Below are 25,661 nucleotides of genomic sequence, written 5' to 3' on the forward strand. Positions count from 1 at the left end.
AAGGTCTGGACAGAAGAAAAATAACAAACAAGAACGATTTGCTTTATTTAATCGGATGAAGACGATGGAGGAGACGCTGCAACAGGTTAGAAAGTCCTGATCCTCTAGAAATCCATACCACATTGTAACTTACCAACATAATAAACAACAACAAAAAACTTATGAGCAAACTATACTTACATCATAGTGGTGTAGATGCTTATCAGCCACTCACAACTGAAAATGATTAGCACGAACTTGAATATTCCTTCCCAATTTTCCTTCTGAGACGACGGAGCCGACTCTAGAGTAGCCTTCTGTTTAACTTCGGCAGTCAGGCTCTCGATGGAGATCAGAGGCGAACTCAAGGAAGCAACCGGCGCTGCGACAGATGGAACAAACGGCGCTGAAACAGATGGACGACCAACCGGAGCTGCAACAACAGACGGAGGAGAGGTAACCGGGGCCGGAGCATATGACGGAGGAGGTGGATGTCCGGAGGAAGAAGGATTAGAGGTACGTCCACCGCGAGAGCCACGGCCACCACCACCACGGCCTAATCCTGCAGCATTGATGGATGATTGTTGAGAATGTGCAGGAGATGGTTGACTCCGGCGAGACATTGTGATGAAAGCAGTAACAAGAGATAGAAAACGTTAAAGCAAAGAAGAAGACTAACGATCGAAAATGATTTGGGATATGATTGAAAGAAAAATCAGTGAGAGAGCGGTTTATAAATAAGAAAGTGTTTAGAAGTTAACCGTAGAGTGGTGGGGAGAAGGAAAGGCACCTCGAAATTTAAAAGGTTTTTTTATTCTTTTAAATAGGGAAAGTCAAAGTTCTATGTTTATAATCCAGAAGATGGATAGTGTTCGCGGCGATGAAATCCAAGAATCTACATATTGAAATCAGAACAATCCAAAAACTAAGATGATAAATCCAATACAAAAACACTGTGCGATACAATCCGAAATCATAACAAAACAAAACAAAACACGTCAAATAAAACAAAAAACACATTATTCTTCCCGACGAGCGAACTCCTCCGAATGAAGATACTGATACCAATCCTCATCCCACTCAGTCTCAGAACCATCAGCATCAACCACGACTCTCACGCCAGATAGTTAAGCTTGAGCATCCGGGCCCCGGGGCCCCTGGGAACGAGAAGTAGAGCCGGTCGAAACCTTCTTCTTCTCCTTCACCTCCTTCACTCTGCGAGAGCAAGAAGTAGAGCCGGTCGAAACCTTCTTCACCTCCTGTCTGATGCGTGCTGGTTGGTTGTCTGACATGTTCCTGTAAACAGTTGAAATCGATTAATATGCGAGACAAAATAAAAAACTAAAAAATTTAAACTTCTGATACAATTCGGAAGTTCATTTCCGAAAACTGGGATGGAGGTGTTTTCGGAAATGAACTTCCGAAACACCCCTGTGATGGACTTTTCTGCAACTTCCATGGCAGACCCCTAAACCAAACTTCAAACCAAATCAAAATGCTTCTAAACAATCTAAATACTACTAACAACCTAACCATATATCATTTATGCAATTAAAACCCTAAATAACATGCATTTGAATAATAGATCTAAAAATTTCAAAACTTACAAAGTGTTAGGATTGAGGGCTTTTGAATGTTGTTTAGCAGTGTGATTGGAGCCTTGATGCAACTTTGAAATTCTGTTTGCACAAATTTTCGCCTTTGCCACTTTTCGTTTTGATTTAGGGTAAATGATTGGGGGAGGGGGAGTGTTTTGATAAATCTGCAGAAATCGCAGTATTTCGGAAGTGAACTTCCGAAATAATGTTTTCGGAAATGAACTTCCGAAATAAGTCAATTTTTTTCAAAAAAAGACGCTTTCGGAAATGAACTTCCAAAGCAGGAGTATTTTGGAATTTTCGCTGGGGGTGACCCCCATAGGGAGGTGGCTAAAGAAATTTTCTTTTTTAATCTTCTATGAAATTATAATTCAGTCTCTTGAATAACCCAGACCCAATGAAATTTATTTGCCCCCGTTTTTAACAAAGAGTCAGACTAATCAAACCTTTTGTTCCGCTAACCAAGACTTTTAAAGATGGGTTTCCTTTCCAAAGTCGTCTAGAAACTAGAAAACCTGTCCCTTTATTTCTACACCGTTCATGCCCACTTGTTATAGAAGAATAGAAGACATCCACAATTTATAAGCACATTTTGGATAGTTGAATGCACGTTCTTCAATTGTTACATTATGGCTTCCGTTGAAAGTCAATCAGTGGAACAAGTTGATAAATTTTGCCTGAGAATTTTGGTGGACAAGAAAAGAAATCGAGTTTTGTATGCTGAGTCCGGCAAAGATTTTGTTGATGTTCTCTTCAGCTTCTTTACATTGCCCTTAGGTACTATTGCAAGACTTGTGGCTGAAAAGTCAAATATTGAAGCAGTCAAGTTTGGCAGCATTAGCTCATTACATCAAAGTGTGTCTGATCTTGATCAACAATATTTATGGAATCAAACCTGCAAAGAAATGCTACTCAAGCCACGAAACTCTATGGAAGCTCTTTGCGAGCCGCTCAAACTCAATATAGACGACACAGAACCCGCTCAGTATTTCGTCTGTCCAGAATGGGAGTGCAAAAGAAACGTAAATGGATGCCTTTTGGGCATGTTTAGGAGTCAAAAATGTTTTTGTGGGAAAGAAATGACCTTGAATGTATTCCCCGAATGTTTAAATCTAGAAAATGGTTTTGTTAAGCAAAATGTGACTTTCATCATTTCTGACGATCTTAATTTGTTTCCTAATGCATTTGGAGCAAGTTTACATCTACTTCAAAAGCTTGGAGTAGATACTTTTGATGGAATTGAGGAACAAACTCTTGATATTGACAAGAAAGAGGTATGTTTTCTCATCTTCTGAATCCTCCATCATCTTGAAATATTTATTTAGGATTGTGCAAAATATTCAGTTTTGATGTCTAAATTCATAACCAAATCTAAACCACTTTTAAATATCCGGATATAATTAAATGGTTATTAACCGGTTAAATTATTTTTGATTCGGTTATAATCCGGTTATTATCCAAATCCAAATATTTTAATTTTCGAAATATTAATATTTTTTTTGAAAAAAAAAATATTTTCAGAAAATATAATTTTCAAAACTGAATTTTTTTAAAAAGCCGGTTACATAGTCATAATCAAATTTATAATCGGTTTTATAACCAATTTTGATTAAAATGTGATTATGATTATAAATCCAAACCATTTAAATGGTTTTAAAATTGTTATGGTTTAGTTTTTGAAAATAACCAACCATGCACACCCCTATATTTATTATGTTTTCTAACCAATTTAACTGATGAATTCTAATTCAACTTGTAGGTAGTTGATATTCTCAAGTTGTCATTAATCTCGAAGGCTCCTTTAACTGATTTTGTTTTAAGGAAGAACCAAACGGTTGATTATTTCGACCTAAAGAACAATTTAGAGTCTCTTGGAGATATACCTTCTGATGAGGATAGGCAGATGTGTGTGAATGTTACGCTAAGAAAATCAAATGAACAAATTCTGTTTGTTGAAGCAAAGGAAGATTTTATTGACTTTGTTTTTAGTTTTCTGACATTTCCTTTGGGAGGAGTGTTGAATATGCTTCAAGGATTCTCTTCATTAACTTGCATTGATAACTTATACAAGAGCTTATCTGAGTTGAGTTCAGATATATTTTTAATGTCAGATGGACTCAAAGACAAACTAACTAAGCCTCTCATTGCTGCACAATATGAGCTAAGCAACCAAACATTACCAATTGGTGCAGCTACGTTGCATATGAATTACTTTCATACTTACACAAATGTATTTTATCGTCATGTTACTAATCTTAAAAAAGAAGAGGTGTATTCTCAAGATAAGGATATATATCAAGAAAAGTTTGTTCGACTTAAATTGGTCGATCCCAAGTCTAACATTTCAAAATCATCATTTGTTAGAGGACCACCAATGTACATGGTGACTGATGACTTGTGTGTGACTCTAATGTCGTCAATATCAACTATGACATATTTAAAAAGATCCGAAGTCCCGCTATCTGATTTGGAGGAGAGAGTCATTACAGTTGGCGTCAAGGAGGTAAGCATTTCATAACACTTTCTTAGAGTTTGTTATTCCTCATGATTTATTTTCATTTGCTTATTTTGTATTTATTGATTAAATGTTACAGGGACTGAGCATATTAAAAGCATCTTTGTTCTCAACATGTGCTTTGCATTATGGTCTGAAACAGTTTATAAAAACCAATAAGGTGGAGAAATGACTGATTTGGAGCTGTAGTCTGTAGCTTCAATGGATAACCTTGATATGTTAAGGAGGAGATTACTTGTGTTAATTTCACCGTTATTTTCTATTTTCATCATGAATAATAACACTTCCCCTCTCGCCGATACTCTCTATTGGAATGAATGCTATGATAGTATAGAATATTGTTTTGGCAACAAATAATCAGTAGTATGATAGTTACTACTGAAAAACATATTTATTAAATATTTATTAAAAGTTCGGTTCTGTATTCTTAAATCATCCATGTGTAATCATTTCATTCTTTTTTTTTGAAAAGGCAAAAAGTTTTATTAAAAAGAATATATTGGCATAAGAAATGCCAGAATGACCAACATGCACACTGTTCTGATACAAGCTCACTTGCACAAACAGAGAGCCACCTAAGCCTTTGAAAGAACCAACAGAATAAACCAACATAAAACCTCCTAAGCCTATATCAATTACATAGGAAGCTAATCCATTGCTTAGTGCATTCTAAGAATTAGAACTGTATGTGAATGTTACTGTAAAACAAAACTAGTTTGTATTACCCGTGCGAGGCACGGGACAAAATTTCTGAAATTAAAAAAAATATTTTATAATTACTTACCATTTATAATACATTAAAATTTGTCTTTGTTATCAGTAGTATATGAAAAATATATTTATTAATAATATATTTTTGTTCGTTTATAAAAATATCTTTATTATTTTAAAATTTAATTTTTTTAATTTTATTCTTTTAATTTACTATAAATAATTTTTTAATTTCAAAATTATAATGATAATTTAAAAAAAGTTTAATGATAGTGCATTGTCAGTGTAAAAAAATGTTATACAAACATTCAATCAGAATATTTTAAAGTGTCAAATCATAAAAGTATTTTAAAATTTACAGTCTGACTTGGCGGGATACATGATTGTCATTGGTTGACAGTGTAAAAAAATAATTTACACTGTCAGTTCACCATTCATTTTCTCTTTAAAAACAATAGAAGTTGTTTTAATATTTTTGTAAGTTACTAAAAAAAAAAAGTCCCATCTTTAAATATATAATATCAATTTAGAATTATTTGATTTCATTAATTAAATATAAGTTCACACTATTTATACTTTGCTATTGAAGCTATCTAATAGAAATACATAAGTTAATAAAATATGATATTTTCTATAAGATACAAAAAGCATTAAATAAAAATAAGTGAAGGATTGTTTTTCTTTTTGGTGTGAACTTCCACCAGACATTACAATCAAATTCCAAGACACGCCTGAGAAAAATCAAATTACCTTTAACATTCTTCTTTGAATGTCAAGTTTCTTAAAATTGATAGATTTTAAACACGCATAAATTACATACTACAGAAAAATGGTAATAGAATGCACCAGAACAGTAATGCTTCTTTCTCTCATTTTAGAGTTTCTTTTACAAACAGAACAACATTCTCACCATTAATCCATGAGAAGGTAGTTTTCATAAACAAATCAAATAAAACTCTTGTGAAAATTATAAAAGCAAATGCCCCACAAAATTGGCTCATTCGAATTACCAGCCAAATTTCAAACAACCGTTTACGCAACACTCGTACCTTTATTATTATTACAAAAGAAAAATCAACTCAACAAAAAATAAAAAATCCAGCAAGATGAATAGTAAACAAAATACTCAAAACCAGATATCACACTAACAATACTAACACCACAAAAAATAGGTAAATCTGAACCAAATTTATTACCAAAAGTAGAGCTGCCGTGTCATAGCTGCAAATCGGTGTTTATGTTGTAGTTTGACAGAGATCCACAGTTTTGGTTTGGAAGTTGTGGTGTGCTCACAATTGAAGCGTCTTCACGGTTTTGGAGCTACAAATCATTGGATCTGATGAAGGTTGTGATCGATTTAGTTCATGAGAGTGGTTGTTCCAATTTGTCGTTGTTACGTTGAGGAGTTCAAAGGCAAAACCAAAGAGTAGTTCAAGATTTATTTGGAAGCTGTGAAGTTACCCCATCCCATTCATCAATTGCAACACCTTTGCTATAAGCTGAGGAAGATCTGGTATCTAAATAGCATGTGCTTATATTGTCTATCAACCAAAGACAATATTCCTATTTCCTAACTTGACATCTAGTCTTGACAGTTCCTATTTCCTGACAGTAAGTGAAATTTGAAAATCTACATCAAAGTAAATAGATGCATGTTTGTAAAATCTGTATCAAAGCATAAATTCGTCAAAGTTTGAACAATTAAAATACAAATCACAGATAGAAATAAAAAATGTAAAAATATTAAGTAAAAAATATTGAAAATCATAGTAACTTACTTCTTTCTGGTGAGCACTTACCACAATCTTCTATTATTATTGACGCCTATTAATGTCTTTAATGAAATCAAACAATTTGGTCATGAGAATATTCAAGGCAGGGAACAAACCTCTAAGAAATCAAGGTTGTCCAAGAAGAACCTAATGTAGAAAATGATTTTAGACATAATCTCGAATATTTCTTGAACCTTTAAATTAATCATCAAATCCGAATGGCGTAACCTATATCTAGTTTCCTATGAGAAAATATGATCAATAGAATAAATCAAAATGTTATCAGTACATAAAATCTATTATGATAGAGAGAAAACAGGAGATCAAAATACTTGCCCATCAATACACATGTTATAAGCACAACATTGGTTTCAAAGTATGTTGTAGACAAAAATCCAGTAAGAGCAATATACAGAAGAGCACAAATAGAATAAACATATGATATTGTAGTTCCCAAAGCAACCACGAAGAGAAAGCTATTCGAGTAGTTGGTCTCTTTGAAGGGTTTCTTTAATATTTGTTATGATAGTAAACATACCAGTTTTGCATTTCTTCTTCTGTTTAACTATTGATGCAAGCGCATTTCCATTATAAACAACCTATCAATAATTCAGAAGAAATCAGTCACATGTTAGACCACAAAAAATCACAAAATAGTGCTAGTTCGAAATTTAAAAGAAAACAAACTATAAATATAATGCTTGATCTTGATTATTAATTTGAAATTAGACGGTTGAGATTGGAATCTACATGATGCAGTGACCCTGATGTTCATATTAATCATAACGATGTTGTTCGAAGGACCAATTTCCCTAACACATAAATTTCTCAGATTCCATCTTCACATGAGTGAACGTGATGAATTGCAAATTGATTCCAACTTTTCCTAATTGCAACTTTTAAAAATATCATCATTTTGCTTTATAAAATACATCCCTTTAAGTTGCTTCCCAATCCAACGACACGGTTCAAATGTGAATTATAAAATACACCCCTTTAAGAAAACATGACAAAATGCATATTTTACAAAATAACACAACAAATTGATCAATGTTATTACATAATTTCGCACATCTTCTTAATATTTCCATGGTATATGCAGCAGAAATACTTATTTAATCAAAGTGCTAAAAATTTATACCAAGGTGCTAACTGCAGGTACATTTTTCAGAACTCCTTTGTCACCGAAAAAACTATGACCAAGAGGACTATATGGTACAATTCCAATACCAAACTCTCTGAGCAGCCAAAAAGCAAAGCCTACACAAAATTCATAATCATAGTAGCTATTATAAATTTCATTCATATGATATAACCAATGAACCTAAACTTTCATGAAAGAGTAACTATACCTTGTATGTTTTTCCTAAACCTTTAGGTAGAAGATACTCAATAATGGCTTCCCAAATCTTTTGTCATTTGAAGTAAAGTATGCATCAACTTCAGATATACATATAAAATAGAAAATAAATGAATAAATCAAAGATGAAAACAAAAGGGAAATACGAACCCGAGGAGATCGAATTCGCTTTCCATCTCCAGCTACAGGAAGCCTTCGCCGCTTCTTTCACCGATCATCCCTTATCTTCCACGAACGCTAAGGCCATGTTTATCAGCAAAAACATAAAAAGTTAGCAAGAAGCATAACAATAATCACAACTTCAATGCCATAGTTTGTAAAGAACTGTATTTTCTCATCCACACAATTAATCCAATCCTCAACAAAAAGGTTACAAAATACAAAACATTTCATTCACCTAACATTCCATTGTGACCCTAACCCCATACAGAATTAACAAATCAATAATTGAATCATCTAAACCAACAATTTCTCAGTCAATCAAAATTGAAATTACAAATAAACATGACCTAAATCGGTTGATTCGATGGCATAAGATTGTGGAAGAACACAAGAAAGGGTCGACTCTGGCTTCAATCTGAGAGCCTTTGGATTTCTGATTCTTTTCAGCGTAACGCTTCTGCGCTTTGATTTTATGCTTTCCCCGCGTCATCTTGAGTAAAGATTCTTGATGTGTTTATGTAGCGTGGGATCGAACGAAATTCAAATTCCACCACACAGAAATTAAAAACAACAGGGAGACTAAAGAGTGACGATGTTGAAGGTGTGGTTGTTAAAGTTTATTTTAAGGCTTTAATGAGTGAAGAGACTGTGGGAAGTGAGAAGGTTTTTTTTAGGTTTGGCAAGTGAACCTGGTTTATTCGGTCTTCCCCAAAAATTGATTCGTTTATGCATGTGAACTGTCATTGTTTTTGTTTGTTTCCAAGGCCAATAAATTATTATTAATTATTAATAAATCATAAATAAATATAATAAAAAAATAATAATAGTAGCAAAAAATTAATGAAATAATTAATTAAACATAAAATAAACTTAAAGATAAATATAGTAAAGTTTCTATTAATAGAATTTTTAAAAATAGTATAGATTCTAAAAATTTGACAAATGGCAAACTTGCCAAAGAATTCATTTTGCTTTATTATATTTAATGATAAAAATGTTAGCAAAAGAGAAAAGAAACAGGATAAAAATAATACTGCTAATATAGGGGTCGAAATTGACTTCTACCACTTCTGTGTAGGAATAAAATGGCCTCCAGTTATGTAGTTTGAGAATTTGATAATATAATTTGGCAAAGGAACAAAAACATAGATTTGCATAGTGTTACAAAATTAGGTTTTGGTAAAACAATTTTAATAAGCAAGCTTCGTTGAAAAGAGTACTAAAGATACTCTAATCCACTTATAAAAGCAAATATGTTTGGATTAGACCCCTACATATGAAGATTTCCTTATTTTGCCCCCTTAAGAAATTCAATCATCAAATTTTCTTACCATTAGACTGCGACTTGATTTTTGTTAAATACTAATTTCCTTAGTTAAAATATAATAGTTACTACTGAAAAACATATTTACTAAATATTTATTACATATATATTTACTACATAAATATATAATATATGTTATCTAATACAATATATTTATTTAATTATTAAAAAATATTAACCAAAAAAATTTAACGTTAATAGTTAAACTATTCTAGCATAAATATTTAAAAAATATTAAATATCGTTTATATTTAAAAGTGTTAATATTTAAATAACTGTTATGATATTAACCAACACTACTAAAAATATGACATTTGGTTAAAGGATTTTACATCAGGTATCGTAATATATGATGTGAAAAATATTTGTCAAAAGATTTTACATCAGACATTTATTTCCAATGATATAAAATATATATGAAAAAATGAAAAATATACACACAGTGGCAGTATTGTAAATAAAATGAAGGAAAAAAAAGCGGTGGCAGTATTGTAAATAAATGAAAGTCTTGTTATAAGGGATTTTACATCGAGCCTAGGTAATACCCGATGGGAAATGTTACGAAAGTGGACCTTTACATCAGATCATTTAAAAACCGATGGGAAATGTTTTGCCCAATTTTCCCTAAAACCTTATTCCTTCTATGTTACGCCTAATCTCAAAATCTTTTCTCTCTTCTTCTTGTTCGGCCGAAAATCTTTTCTCTCTTCTTCTTCGCATAGAGGCACCGTTCGCCTCCGACTACCTCTCATCAAATACCTCCATTCGCCTCCTCTGTCCGCCGACCTCCGTTCGCCTCCTCTGTCCGCCGACCTCCCCTAACACCATCACTCTCCGTTGCTGCGAGAAGGGCAACCATCGTACCGGCACTGCAGCCTTAGTTGATTTGTGTGAACAACGATCTCTTTTATCACACAATTTTTTCATTTCAGGGTTTCTCTATCTTGCAGTAATCCATATTCCCCCAAATGTATTAGGGTTTCATTTCTAGGTCTAATTTATTGATATTTTCTGAACGAATTAGGATTGAGTATGACCGAGAAGTCAACACCTTTTCTCCAGAAGCCCGTTTGTTTCAGGTTGAATATGTAATCGAAGCCATCAAGGTATGCTGTTTCTTTTTCCCCGATCTCGCCTTTCTCTTTAAGGGTTTGTTCTAGTGTTTGTATTTTTAATGGGTTTTACTTGATTGCAGCTTGGATCAACTGCAATTTGTTTGAAGACTAAATAGGGTGTTGTCCTTGCAGTTGAAAAGCGTACTACTTCTCCTTTACTGGTCTGTTCTTTGTTCCTTTTATTTAATTTTTTGATTAATTTAGTAGAAGTTTTGTCCTTTCATTTTATTGTGTAATTACTATTAGCAGTTATGTTGCATGTGGGGGGAGATTGGGTAGATTAATTTAGTGTAAATTCTGCTTTCAGGAGCCTAGCAGCATTGAGAAAATTATGGAAATTGATGACCATACTGGTTGTGCAATGAGTGGATTGATTACTGATGCTCTACACTTGTTGAGCATGTACAAGTTGAAACTCAGGTACTATTTTCTGTAGTAGTGCGTGTTTGGTATTCATACATAGAAGTTGAAGCCTGACTTTTGAAGGTAGAATACTTAAAATTTCAATAAATGCATACTGTCAGTGAAATGGACTACTACTAGATAGCGCCAATTCTTTGACTTTAGTTACATACACACCCAATGATTTTCACTAATGGATGAATCAATGGACCCAATGCTACTAATATTAATCTTCTGGATAACAATAATAATAATACTAATTACCACTGTGTTGAATTACTCACTTTGAATCATTCTTGTAAAGAAAAAAACAATTAAACACTATGTCACTATGTGGGGCCATTTTAACATACTCATCATAAAATAAAAAAGCCATTTTCACTTTTTTGCAATTTTCATTTTTCTGCCAACCCCACCAGGCACCAACAAGTGATGAAATTGTTCTATCAACTCAAGATGAGACTCAAGTTGCAAACTCAGTAAAAAAAACATAGAAATTTCTTCAAGAAGTTTGGCTTTTAGAGACTGTTCTAAAAGAAGGGAGGTTCAGAAATCGGCAGCTGGTATGAAAGTCTCCAAGAGTTTTCCTCTTTCCAATCTTGCATCTTTGGAGTCTTTGTCCTTGCCACTTGTATGTGTAGCTTTGAATTGAACCTTTTAGTACTTTGTTTTGAGTCTTGAAGTGAGTATGACTTTCAAATTATGAACTGTGAGAACAGGTGCAAGAGGTTGTTCTTTCTGCTGATATGAAATGTGAGAACTGCCAGAAGAGAGTTTCTGATATTATTACAAAAATGAATGGTAAGCTTGTTTGTTAAAATTCCTTCTTGTAAAGCTATCATTTGATTTTGTTGAAATATTGTATAGCTAAATGTTTTGAACATGATTGTGAAATTGTTGATTGGTTTTAATTAATGCTCTATAGAAAAAATCCCTTAGTCAAATCCAATATCATTTCCTCTATTTGCTTTATTTGCAAGAGGTTAGTGTTTTTGTTTTTGTTGTCACTTTATTATATAATGACTTTTGCATGTGTTTTTAGCTTTATTATATAATGACTTTTGCATGTGTTTTTGGCTGCAAGTCAGAGGAATATTATAGGGCCAAGTGCTAGTATATATAGAACTTGTTTGGATTAATGGAATAAAGTGCCATAGAATTGTGGTTGTGACTTGTGAGTAATCAATTCTATAAAACCTATATATAAGATGAGGATTTCTCTTATTTTGTAAGATGGTAAATATATATATTTTAGAATTGTAAATAGGTTTGAAAGATGTAAATTGCTTCCACTTTTATATATATATATATATATATATATATATATATATATATATATATATATATATATATATATATAATTTTTTTCTACTTAAATTAGTAGTGCTTTTATTCTTGAAGAATCTTGTTATAACCTTGTGATAGTGTTTATGAATTTTTTTTAGTTAACTTCTAATACAATGCTCTTCTATCTTTGATTTTTCAGCAGAAACTAAGTCCATAGTGGTGAATGTACTGGAAATGAAAGTGATACTTTTAGAATATCATCAACAAGACATGTTGGTAAAGTATTCTCACACAAAGTTACACCTAAAGTTGCCATTATCAAACGGATATTCCGGCCATCCAATGGTTAGAAAGAAAACACATGCGCATAAGATTATATAGATTGAGTTGATAATGTCCAACACATAGTTTTTGGAGTAGATTGAATTTGTTTTGTGATTGCTTTCTCAAACTGGATATTCACAAATAGAGATAAAGGGATTATAATGAAGTTCACCGTGTATAAAATTTCTTATAATTTTGTACACTTATGTATCCTAGATTAATATTTTTGTAAATTTTGAAGAATATATATATATATATATATATATATATATATATATATATATATATATATATATATATATATATATATATATATATATATCTTAGCTATTTGGTGCAATGAAATTATATCCTTCATTGATTAGAAAAATATGAAAAATAGTAACTTTGGTTTGTGTGGTATTTGAAACTTATATGGAAAATTAGGTACCAAAAAAATTACAGGTTAAAATAGGAAAAACATCTATTATATTTTTAAAAGCAGAAAACATATTACATCGGGTAAAATGGAAGACCGATGTAAAAACTTATCTATTACATCGGGCAAAATGGAAAACCGATGTAAACTCTATCTATTACATCGGGCAAAGTGGACAACCGATGTAAAATATGGTGTATATTTTTTTATTAAAAAATTGCATTGTTTTTCACATCAGACGTCTGAATTCAACCGATGTGGTATGTTAATTTTTCACATCGGGCCTTGGCCCGATGTAAAATGTCTCTGACTTATTACATCGCCTGGCTTTACATCGGGTCCAGGCCCGATGTAAAAAGTACTTTTCGCCCGATGTAAAAAGTACTTTCTGCACTAGTGCAAAATAATATAGATGAAGGAGGGATGAATGAGAGAAAAGAAGATAAAAGTAATATTGTATTATCATCTTTCAAGTTTTTTTTACATTGTAATATGGGTCTCTATTTATAGGACTCAAGGGAGATAGAAAATCACACATATTAAACACATATTAAGTATGGAATATGAAGATGAAATACTAGGAGATGGATGGACATCCACTAACATAAATATTCATAACACTCCCCCTTGGATGTCCATTGAGGATATGCCTCGTTAAAACCTTACTAGAAAAAACCCAGTGGGAAAAATTCTAGTGAAGGAAAAAAAGTACAATATCCTTTGAATGTTAATTGCCTCGTTAAAAACCTTACCAGGAAAACCCAATGGGAAAAAACCATAGTGATGGAAAAAAGAGTGCAAAACATATGTTTTTCTCCCCCTCATGTAGACATTTACATGTGAGACGATATTATTTGTAGTAGTTGCTTAAAATTTCTTCTTGGAAGTGACTTCATGTAGTGCTAATAGTTATGCAGGATTTGATGAAGTTATTGCCATGAGTTGTTTCATAGATCTCCATGATATGGTTGTACCATCACATGTAAACAAATAACCTCTTTCTGATCTACCATTGTGAGATTCTGACAAGTAACCAGCATCTCTAAGATAATGAAGTATACGTTTGACTCTGTTCAAATGTCTTCATGTAGGCGAATAATTGTATCTTGGTAATAGATTGACCACAAACGATATATCGAGACGTGTATAATTAGCAAGGTAAATTAGTGCTTCAATTGCACTAAGATATGGTACTTCAGGATCAAATAATTTTTGTAATCATTTTCTTGATGCCTGAAAGGATCTTTCTCTACATCTAATGATATAACAATCATTGAAGTAGACAATGAATGAGATTTGTCCATATAGAAGTGTTTCAACACTTTTCTATATAATCTTCCTGATGTACAAATATTCCATTGTCCAAATTCTCAATTTGTAAGGCTAGACATAATTTTTGTTTTTACTAAGTCCTTCATCTCAAACTCTTTCTTTAAGGAATTTATAGTTTTTGGAAGCTCTTCAGAAATTTATGAGCTCATTCACATAGATAAATAGTATTGCAAATTCTTTTCCACATCATTTTATGAAAATATAAGTACAAATTGAGTTATTTGTATATTCATCATTTAATAGATATTCACTGAGGCGATTATACCACATGCATCCAGATTCTTTCAGTCCATAGAGAGACTTGTTCAATTTGATGTAGTAGTTTTATCGAGATCCACAATTACGTGCCTCTGGTATATTGAACCCTTCAGGGAGTTTCATGTAAATGTCACTATTAAGTGAACCATATAAATAAGATGTCATTACATCCATCATGTTCAAATTAAGCCCTTCATGTGTTACAAGGCTAATTAATTATCAAAAATCCATTGAATCCACTACAGGTGAATATGTTTTTATCAAAATAAATCTTAGGTCTTTGTGAAAATCATTGAGCAAAAATCAAACTTTATATCATTCTTATTTTTCTTTGTCACAGAAAACTCATTTATATCCAATTAGTTTCACACCAAGAGGTGTTTGGACTACAGGTCCAAAACTGAGTCACTTGTAAAATGAGTTTAATTCTTATTCAATTGAATATATTTATTTTGGCCAATTCTCACATAGTCTCTAATCTTTAATAGACCTTGACTCATGATCCTCGTTATCATTGATCACTTTTAGCGCTATATTGTATACAAAGGCATTGTCAATATTGACTTTATTTAGTTATCTCAATTTCGGTTCTATTCCATTTCATCCATGACATAATTTATCGAGATCTCTTTATTTCATATTTCAAGTACTTGATTTGTTCTTTTGGAACTGAAAATTAAATTAGGTCAAAGTGCTCTTAGCATTTTCATATCCTCACTTGGGTAATCTTTAGTTTCTTTTCTTAGTAGAGGACTTTTAACATTGGAACCGAATTTCATACCACGCTTCAGGGGCATCAACAACTCATTTACAATATTATATTATCCAATAGGAGAATCCACTTTGAGTGGAGTATTATTAGCTGATAATTTATTTTATAAACTTTGCAAATGAACAATATTTTGAACTTTTGGTTCAAATTGATTTGTACGAGGATCAAGACAACAATTTATTTTAAATTGTTCATTTGAACTTCTTTTTCATGATTTCAGCTGCTTATTCTCTCCCCCTAATATTGGGAAAATTAATTTATCAAGTGATAATCAGCCTACTGGGCTGCAATCAAGTATTTGATTGTTTTCTCAAATTATATCCTCAAAATTGAGATTCATATTAATTATATTTTCCAATATTCTTTCATGACTCATCTTAATGTATTATATTGGAGCAATTGGAATATACACAACACATCCAAATGTTCACTTAGATGAGAAGTATTAGAATAAATTAGGGAGGACTAATATATAGTATCTTGTTGGCTTAATGCAAATAAATATCTTAATATCATATTTTGGGTGTTTCGAATATATAATTTAGAATTGATAATCTCATAAGTATCAACCTTATAATTAACTTTAGACGTCTAAAGAATGGATCTTCGGGTCCATTTTCTTTTTATGAACATATATTACATGATATTCAATATCAATTTTAATAATATATGTGATACTTATACAAGAATTTCTAAAAAATCTAGAAAACAAGATCTTAGTCTAATTAGTTAAGAAAATAATTTCACAAACTTCTGGTTGTGAATAGAGACATATGCATGATATTTTAGTCGATGCAACAATTAATGTCATAAAAACGCATTTTCTTAATTTTTATCTTTCTTTAGAAACACACAAAAATTGACTGGATTGAAGAAACTTCTGGTTCTTCAATACAAATTATTCGCATCATATTATATCCGAGATGACCCAACCGGTTTTACCAACGACACATTTAAGTATAATTTGTAACCTACTTGTTTACAATGACATGTGCTTCAATTGTACTAATATAAGTGTAGTACGAGCCCGAGAAAAAAGACAGTAGCTTTTCTATTACACATTTTCTGCCCAAATTATGTTGTGAAATACAACGATATTCAATACCTCCAATATAATTCAAAACCAATATAATAGTATCTCATGATTAAACACTTTAATCATACATATGCATATGAACGTATTATCATATAATTATCAAAAAATTATCCCTTATAAAATTAAACATATTTAGTCATACAAAAATCATATTACTAAAATTATATCGTCATATAATTAATTTTTTTTACTATCCTTCAGGGATGATTGACAAGTTCTTCAGGAACTATATAAATAATTTGTTCTGCTATCCTTCAGGGATGCTTGATAAGTTCTTCAAGAACTATATTAATAATTTGTTTTGCTATCTTTCAGGAATGTTTGATAAATTCTTCAGGAACTATATAAATAATTTTTTATAGACAATGATCTAAAAAATATAATCATCCTTCTGGGATGCATTAAAATTATGTATGTCATTCTTCCGGAATGACAATCTTTTAATGAGCATATTACAAGTTATAAAATTTTAGATCGATAAATCAAAAAAATCTTTATGAACTCTTTCGAGATATTTTAGTATTCTTCCTGCAATCCTTCTAGGATGTATAGAAATTACAATTGATATTATCCTAATCAAATAACATATAATAGCTTGAAACTAAATCAAACAAAGAAAAACATACCTGAGAGCTTCGTGCTGATAACGTGTTATGATATTAACCAAAATAATATAGATGAAGGAGGGATGAATGAGAGAAAAGAAGATAAAAGTAATATTGTATTATCATCTTTCAAGTTTTTTTTACATTGTAATATGGGTCTCTATTTATAGGACTCAAGGGAGATAGAAAATCACACATATTAAACACATATTAAGTATGGAATATGAAGATGAAATACTAGGAGATGGATGGACATCCACTAACGTAAATATTCATAACAATAACTTTAATATTTAAATTACTATTTAAAAAAAATGTTAATATAAAGAAAATATTAATGGGATAATAGCTACATTATTTTTTAAATTACATCATTTTATATAAATAGTATCTATATAAACGGGATGTGTTGATGTGCATAAAGTACATCCTTATGCACGGTGCATAAATACTCAAATATTGTTTATATTATTCAAAGTATTATATTTATTACTCAAAATAATATACAGATTACTCAAAATAGTATAAATATTACTCAGAACAATGAATATATTACTCAAAATAGTTAAAATTCGATATTACTCAGAATGGTGTAAATATTACTCATAATAGTGTACTCATTACTCACAATTAATAATTATTCATAATTAATAAATGCGTAATGCATATATTATTCATGGATTATGATATTATTACTCGTTTCTAACTAAAATGTTATTCTGAACAATTTAAATATTACTCGTACGAGACTTATGCACCGTGCATAAGGATATACCTTATGCACATCAACCCGACCCTATATAAACCATTCATTTATTCTAAAATAATTTTAATACTTTAACATTAAATTGTTATGGTATATTGATGTTAAAATATTAATTATTAAATTATTAAATTGTTACAGTATTTTTTAAATTATTAAATTGTTACAGTATATTAATGTTAAGTCACTAATATATTTCTAATACATAATTTCTGAAAACATATTTATTTCATAATTTAATTACTAAATATTTATTGCATAATTTCTGAAAAATATTTATTTAATAAATATTTATTATATAAATATGTTTTTCACATTTAATAAATATTTATTATATAAAAGAATAAATAAATATCAAATTTTTAATATTTATAAATATTTTTTCAATTACATCATATTATATAAATACTTCACAATACTTTCATTTGAATTATATATTTCAATATTTATTTTAAATTAAAATGTTAACTAACATATAAAAATATAATTTTTTTGAAGAAAATATATATTTTTAAATAACACTTTCATTTTAATTATCTATATTTCAGTATTTATATAAGAAAATATTATTTAAACACATGAAATTAAAAATATATAATATGTAATTTATTAAATATGAAATAAATATTTAAATAATAAATTAATAATAATTATTTATTTTATTTTAAAACGTTATTTTAAAAGGTTATAATTATTTAAATAATAAATTAAAAATATTAAACATATTAAAACTTTGATGAAAATATTTAATTTAAAATTTTACTTTCATTATAATTATATATTTCAAGAATTATAATTTATTTGATGAAAATATACACTTTAAACTAACACTTTCATTATAATTATAAAATACACTTTCAAATGTTTGATGAAAATTTTAATTGAAATACTTTAATATATATTTGATGAAAAAATCTAAACATTAGAAGCAGATAGCCTAGTGTTTGGTGGCTGCTCCTTGCAACCATTTGGTCATGAGTTCATCACTTCCACGTCATTAAAAAAATTTAAAAAAAAATTTGTAACGTCAATAATTCTGATGATTGAATTTCTTGAGGGGTCAAAATAGGAAAATCTTCATATATTAAGGGGCAAAATAGTTATTATCCTTTAAAAATAATATCATTTTTCTACCTCCATATTGCCCACGTTGCCACCAACCAAATCAAACCTCTCTTCCTAATGATCACTTCCATGATTCCACTAATTATATATCTCCCAAACCATATAAGAACTAGCGGGATACCCGTGCTATCACACGGGGCCGTCTGGGTTTAATATTACGTGGATAAGATATATCTTATGAAGTTATTCCGTATATATTTAAACAATACACATATTAATTGGATGAATATCTGTAATAAATTTAAACATGTAGTATGTTAAACAAAATACAGCAATAAAATATATATACATATATATTGTATAAAATTATAAGTTTAACCTGTATGAATTTGGTCACTAAAAACAATGCATATAAGAATAATAATAATTGTTAAATAAATAAAAAAGACCTTTTAATTATTAAAAAAATTAAAAAATGTAATATTTTTCATAATAAAGAAACTATTATTTTATAACAAATTATACATTGTGGGATATAAGCAATAGATTACAAAGTTATTTTATAACACCTACGTATTTTCTATAGATTACAAAGTTATTTTATAACACCTATGTATTTTCTATAGATTACAAAGTTATTATATATGGATTTGGTAATTCAAAACAATGCATATAACAATAATATATATATAAATATAAATATATATATATATATATATATATATATATATATATATATATATATATAAAAGCCATATATATAAATTCAATATATGGCTTTGTTATGATAAATTATTAACAAATATAATATATTTTAAATCATACGATGTCGCACGGGTCTGGTCAGGATTTCACATTACATGTATCTAGTTTTGACTTGTAAAGTTCCTTTATATATATCAAAAATTTATGCAATAGCTGATATTTCATTGATATGTTCACTTCTACCCGTTAATTCAGATGAGTTAATTCTAAAAATTTATTAAACCTATTTTAGATATTATTCCATTTTCTCAAGTTCTTTTATATATATCAAACATTTATTCAATAACTGATATCTCATATATATACATTCACATCTACCCGTTAATTCATATAAGTTAAAAACTCAATTGAATCCGAATGAGTTAACTCTAAAAATTTATTAAACATATTTTAAATATTATTCCATATTTCCAAATATAAAATATATGACAGCTCTTGTAAAAGTTACGAATTTTACAAATCTAAAATGTAATTATTGTAGTTATCATTTAATTGCCTTTAAGATCTATGATAATAAAAAATTGAATGGAAAGCTCGAAAAATTGGATTCTCCTTATTTGCATTAAAAGACTTTTCATCTCCACGTGACCTTTCAAATTAATTGCATTGAGCAGGAAAAAACTGAATTTGCATTGAAAAGTTAAAAAGACGATTTTTAATGTTTCAAAAATGCTATATTATTCATATAGGACAAAAAATAAAAAAGTCACCCGTATTTTTTTATGTTAGATGAAAGCAAAAGTCATTTAAAAAAACTCTTTTTGACTTTTAAAATTATGAAATTAAGAAATAAATAATAATTATGAGAAATTTAATTTTCAATTCAATAATAATTATTTCATTCAATAATAAAATTTCGTAAATCTACATTAAATGATAATTTGACAATTATTCTTGTAATTATCATTTAATTGCCTTTAAGATATATGTGAATAAAAAATTTGAATTGAAAGCTAAAAAAATTGGGTTCCCCGTATATGTATGTATTAGAAGACTTTTCATCTCCGCGTGTGACCTTTCAGATTAGTTGCATTCAACAAAAAAGAATTGAATTTGCATTTAAAAGTTAAAAAAATATGAGTTTTAATAGATAGGGTAATTTGTATTTTTATTGTTTCAAAAATGCTATATTATTAATATAGGACAACTAAAAGTTAGGAAAAATAAATAAAAACAGTCATCCGTATTTTTTATATTAGATGAAAGCAAAATTATGTAATTTATAAGTACTTTAGTTTTTATATAATATAAATTAAGATAAATTCTTAGAAGAAATAAATTTTCTCCCATTAAAAATATTCTTTTTATTCTTTAATACTTAAAAAATCATTTTCACATATTTTATAACAAATATATTATATTGAATAGGATTAAAATAATAATAAATAATATAATTAATATATTATATATTATTTTAATAATTAAAATAGTTATAAAAGCAGTTGTAACACCCGAGGCCGAAAAAAGCGAGGGGTGGTTGCACCGCATGTAACACCTGAGGCCTGAGATGGCAAGGGTGGTCGCCACTTCGGAATGAGAGGGATCCTAAGGCTGTGCAGGTATGAGACTGCATGGTCGAAGGAAAGCTTATAAGGATTGATGGGTACTACCTATATCAACAAGATGCATCTTCTTTTCGGTAGCTCATTCCATAAGAACTCCATAGTTAAGCGTGCTTGGCTTGGAGTAGTATTAGGATGGGTGACCTTCTGGGAAGTTTCCCAGAAAGCGTGCGAGTGAGGTCAAAGCATGCTGAAAAGACCCGTGTTGGTTTGTGGGGTCAGTCGATCATCCCGAAAGCAGTCTGGGGCGTTACAAATGGTATCAGAGCCAGACCTCTCCCAGTACGATGTGGTTCGAGGACGAACCATGCGGAAGCTGGTGGGCATGTAACACCCGAGGCCGAAAAAAAGCGAGGGGTGGTTGCACCGCATGTAACACCTGAGGCCTGAGATGGCAAGGGTGGTCGCCACTTCGGAATGAGAGGGATCCTAAGGCTGTGCAGGTATGAGACTGCATGGTCGAAGGAAAGCTTATAAGGATTGATGGGTACTACCTATATCAACAAGATGCATCTTCTTTTCGGTAGCTCATTCCATAAGAACTCCACAGTTAAGCGTGCTTGGCTTGGAGTAGTATTAGGATGGGTGACCTTCTGGGAAGTTTCCCAGAAAGCGTGCGAGTGAGGTCAAAGCATGCTGAAAAGACCTGTGTTGGTTTGTGGGGTCAGTAGATCATCCCGAAAGCAGTCTGGGGCGTTACAGCAGTGTTTATTCCGATTATGTAAAAATTAGTACACAAATGATTAAGGAAATAATATATTTTTAAATAATTAAGACATATTTATCAGATTGTGTACATTCTCCAATTTTTAATAGAATCTGATATTTTTATTTACACTTCCAATATTTCTATATGATTTTTCTTTCCACACCAATTATAATAAATTTTCTAAAAATCACCTGCCTCTTCTTCATTTCCATCGAGAATACAGTCTATTTTTTTATAAATTAATTGTATCAACAATATACTTTTTCTCGTTTATAATTTATTGATAACTTTTTAAAAACAAATGATGAATAAAAAGTGGCAAATATCCTCAATAAATGAATAAAATATTTATTTTAGTAATAAGGGATATGTACAAATATCATAAAGTGATTGATTTAATGATAGAAAAGTATAACGTAGGAATTTTAATTTATTGTATGGTCATAAACCATGGTTTGATTTAATAATAAAATTTTATAAAATCTACCATAAATGTAATTAAATCATAATTATTGTAATTATTTAATTGCCTTTAACATATATAAAAATAAAAGGTGAATTCTTATTTACCCAACTCAAAAAGTTGGGTAAGGTTACCTACTTTGTAAAATGCTTTGGAAACAACAAATATTTATAGTATTTTAATAAATAATTAAATGTGTCAAATGAAATGGAATCATGTGATTGGTTGGAGGTACATTACCAAACTTTTTGTGATGGGTAGAGAAGTTGTCCCAAATAAAAATATGAATAGAAATAAAAATTGGATCCCTATCTTAGTTTAAAGTCTTTCCGTCCTCCTTGTGATCTTAAACAACGAAAATTTAAATTTATATTGAAAAGTGAGAAAGATAGCATTAATATCTGCATACGAAAAAATAAATTTATATTCGAAAAATCAAATTTATATTGAAAAGTTATAGAAAAAACAATCACCCATATATATATATATATATATATATATATATAGTAATTAGGAGTTAAAAGAGAATAATTCAAAAGATGTGTGATGTTTAGAGACCCACATAATCTATTTAAATAAATAATAATCATAATGAACATTGAAAGAAAATATTGGTATTAAAGTCATTGAGCATAAAATGATTCAGTTTTTTTATAAAGTAAAATTAAAAGGCATAAAGTGATTTAATTACGTGTTTATTAAAAGTAGATTGATAAGTTATAAAATGTTTTAATTTCTATTTAGTAATAATAAATTTAATTCAATAAAAAAATTAATAAAGTGATGAAACGTTTTAGTTCCAAATGAATAAGGTGATGATTGTTGTACACTGTCAGTAACTTCTACTGCATCCCTTAGAGACCTCTTAGAGGTAATTTTCCATCGACGGGACGTATTCGACGGATGCAGAGATGGGTTCCTTCAATAGAGATAAAAACCATCAATAAGGTTTATAGTATGGTTTTGTTATTAAGTGGATGAGAAAAACAATTTTACTTTAAGGGGATCATTGACATTTGACACCAGACTATACAAAACAAACTCTTGCTTGCAGCATTCAATACAATATTAGATATGTATAGATATGTATATACACACAGTGAAAACAGTTATATTGTATTATCAACCTCTATTAAACCCGTTTTCATTTGATGAATATCTAACAAACACAAAATCAGCTGGTTTTATTTGATTTTTCAATGAAGATCTGCTATAAACTCCTCCCATAATCTCTTGAAATCCAATTCAAACTTTGCAAGAGTAAAGTCACCTGCAATGCAGGATCTTCAAAAGCTATGTTCATCTTAATCTTTATTTCTACCAATCAAACTGCAAAACCGAAAATGAATAACTGAGATTTTTCATGTTACAATAGAGATAAGCATAAAAAGTAGAAAATAATCCAATACAATAGACCTTGTTGAGAATAATAGCATTATAACCTATATCTGTGTACTTTAGATAACACAAAACTGCACATACAAATTATAAAATAAGAAAATTCTACTAAACTTTGAAACTTATATATAAAATTAATAAACAGAAGCATACTGAGTGAGACAAGCCAATCTTTGGAATGGCCTCTGCAACAACAAACATGAGAATTAGTTAAGAGTCAATAAACCGATTCAATTCAATTAGATAGAACATAAAACCCGAGAAAAAATATAAAGCCCGAGAAACATCATATTACATTACACTGCATATATTTCTGTCAACATCAATACACTCTAACTAAAATAAAAATTAGTTTACACAACATAGGGACCTAACAAAAGTTGGTCCCATTTCAGATCTATTGTAACCTTGCGTTTGCAGGAACAATGAAGAAGTATCCTGAACCGGTCGCTGAGGACAGGTCCACCAAATTCTGAAAACCTGAGAAAAGAAGAACAAAAGGATAAAAATTAAGACAAAGTGTCCAATTAATCGCAAGCTAATACTTAAACATGAACATGTTATCTATATAACTTACCAGCCAGTCCAAGACTCAGTCCAGAGTTTAGGCTTGTATCGTTTATTGGGAGAGAAATAATCACAGTAAAAACCAATTTGAGTATGCATGACCAGAAGCTCCGATTACTCTTCCTTGAGGTCCACACTCATTCTCAATCTACAAAGTTAAGATTTTATCATCAACTCGGTCGCGTTAGATCCATTCTTTCTTGATCTTTCACAACATGTAGGAGACAATTTTCAAACCAAAATGTCAAACATGAAAGTAACAACTTACCTGCGAAAGAATAATTGGTCCACCTTGAGATTGAAACAACTTTCCATTCTTCATCATCTGAACAATCTTCTGAGTAAAACCTTGCATTGCAGCCTAAAAAAAAGCACTTTTTAAGCAACAAAGTTTCAATATTTCTTTAGTGAAACAAAACTATTCAAAATTAAGCTCAACCTTAAAAGGACCATTATCTGTTCTAAAACTGATCCCAGGAACATACTTCAACCAAACAGGAAAACCTCTACACAAACCAAAAAAAAAAAATCCTTGTAAATCACAAAAAAAAAATCATTGTAAATCACAAAAACAAACTACATTAAGAAACAAAACATTAAATGTTTCAGCTTGCATTATTGTATATTTGCATCCCCAATAACAAAATCGCCGCTTCTTCCATCCTCGGTAAATTGCAAATCTAGCGACTTGTCCTCGGACGACAAAGAAGGATTGCTTTCGTTAAGAAGACGCTTTATCTGCTCCGCAACGTTAGGCGGAACTCTAAGTATGAATTGTTCCTCCATGACTACATCCATTAAGTTGTCTTATGAATAATAGAACAAATTGAATTGATTTGAATTAATGTAAAATAAATCAACAATCGCAAACCGAATAACTGAAGGAAATACGGTGTTAACAACGTAACTTACCAGAATCAAAAATTGATCAAGGCGTTTTGAAGTAGAGATGATGAGAGACACTTTGATCGGTTTAATTTTGGAAGATGATGTCTGTTGCAGCGGGAATCGGAGCGTGAAGGTGGTGTGGTGGTCGTTTTCTTTACCTCCCCGTTTCACTTGGGAGGACGGCACGCTAAACCCTTCACGCGAAATTTGGAAGGAGAATGCGCCCGTGGTGGGATGAATTTTATTTCAGTTCTTCCTACGATATCACACGAACTTTCTTATTGGTCCTACGAGTAGGAAAGGGAAAAAAAGATCTCAACTAAACCCTAGGAGTTTGCTAAGTGTGGGGATTTCACCTAGACTAGAAATTCTGGAGTCCGGGAGGTCGGTTATACATAGGGAAGTGTTTAAACACCCTACATATCTGTAGTACTCTACAGGAACCTTCTCT

General features: G+C 30.3%; 3 long non-coding RNA genes and 1 pseudogene across 10 annotated transcripts; 2 read left to right on the forward strand and 2 right to left on the reverse strand.

The window, feature by feature from the left end:
• Positions 1-2,206: 2,206 nt before the first annotated feature.
• LOC131614163 (uncharacterized) lies at positions 2,207-2,927 on the forward strand (annotated as a pseudogene).
• Positions 2,928-5,651: 2,724 nt separating this feature from the next.
• On the reverse strand, positions 5,652-8,822 carry LOC131609342 (uncharacterized). 7 transcript variants are annotated; one of them, XR_009286114.1, is made up of 6 exons: positions 8,086-8,822; positions 7,928-7,984; positions 7,717-7,835; positions 7,114-7,174; positions 6,582-6,722; positions 5,652-6,433 (listed from the first exon to the last, which is right to left on the reverse strand). It is a non-coding gene; the product is annotated as an uncharacterized LOC131609342 (long non-coding RNA). The 7 variants fall into 7 exon arrangements; XR_009286113.1 differs by having other exon boundaries at positions 5,652-6,408; positions 6,692-7,174; XR_009286111.1 differs by having other exon boundaries at positions 6,692-7,174.
• Positions 8,823-10,077: 1,255 nt separating this feature from the next.
• On the forward strand, positions 10,078-12,797 carry LOC131611899 (uncharacterized). 2 transcript variants are annotated; one of them, XR_009287225.1, is made up of 6 exons: positions 10,078-10,527; positions 10,617-10,697; positions 10,844-10,956; positions 11,358-11,501; positions 11,658-11,739; positions 12,425-12,797. It is a non-coding gene; the product is annotated as an uncharacterized LOC131611899 (long non-coding RNA). The 2 variants fall into 2 exon arrangements; XR_009287224.1 differs by lacking the exons at positions 10,078-10,527; positions 10,617-10,697; positions 10,844-10,956; positions 11,358-11,501 and adding an exon at positions 11,512-11,569.
• An 11,501-nt stretch (positions 12,798-24,298) lies between these two features.
• LOC131609343 (uncharacterized) lies at positions 24,299-25,347 on the reverse strand. Its single transcript, XR_009286115.1, has 4 exons — positions 25,235-25,347; positions 24,762-25,110; positions 24,591-24,683; positions 24,299-24,470 (listed from the first exon to the last, which is right to left on the reverse strand). It is a non-coding gene; the product is annotated as an uncharacterized LOC131609343 (long non-coding RNA).
• Between the last annotated feature and the right edge of the window lie 314 nt (positions 25,348-25,661).

This window comes from Vicia villosa, linkage group LG6, assembly GCF_029867415.1.
Source record: "Vicia villosa cultivar HV-30 ecotype Madison, WI linkage group LG6, Vvil1.0, whole genome shotgun sequence".
In the NCBI taxonomy this organism is placed as follows: domain Eukaryota; kingdom Viridiplantae; phylum Streptophyta; class Magnoliopsida; order Fabales; family Fabaceae; genus Vicia; species Vicia villosa.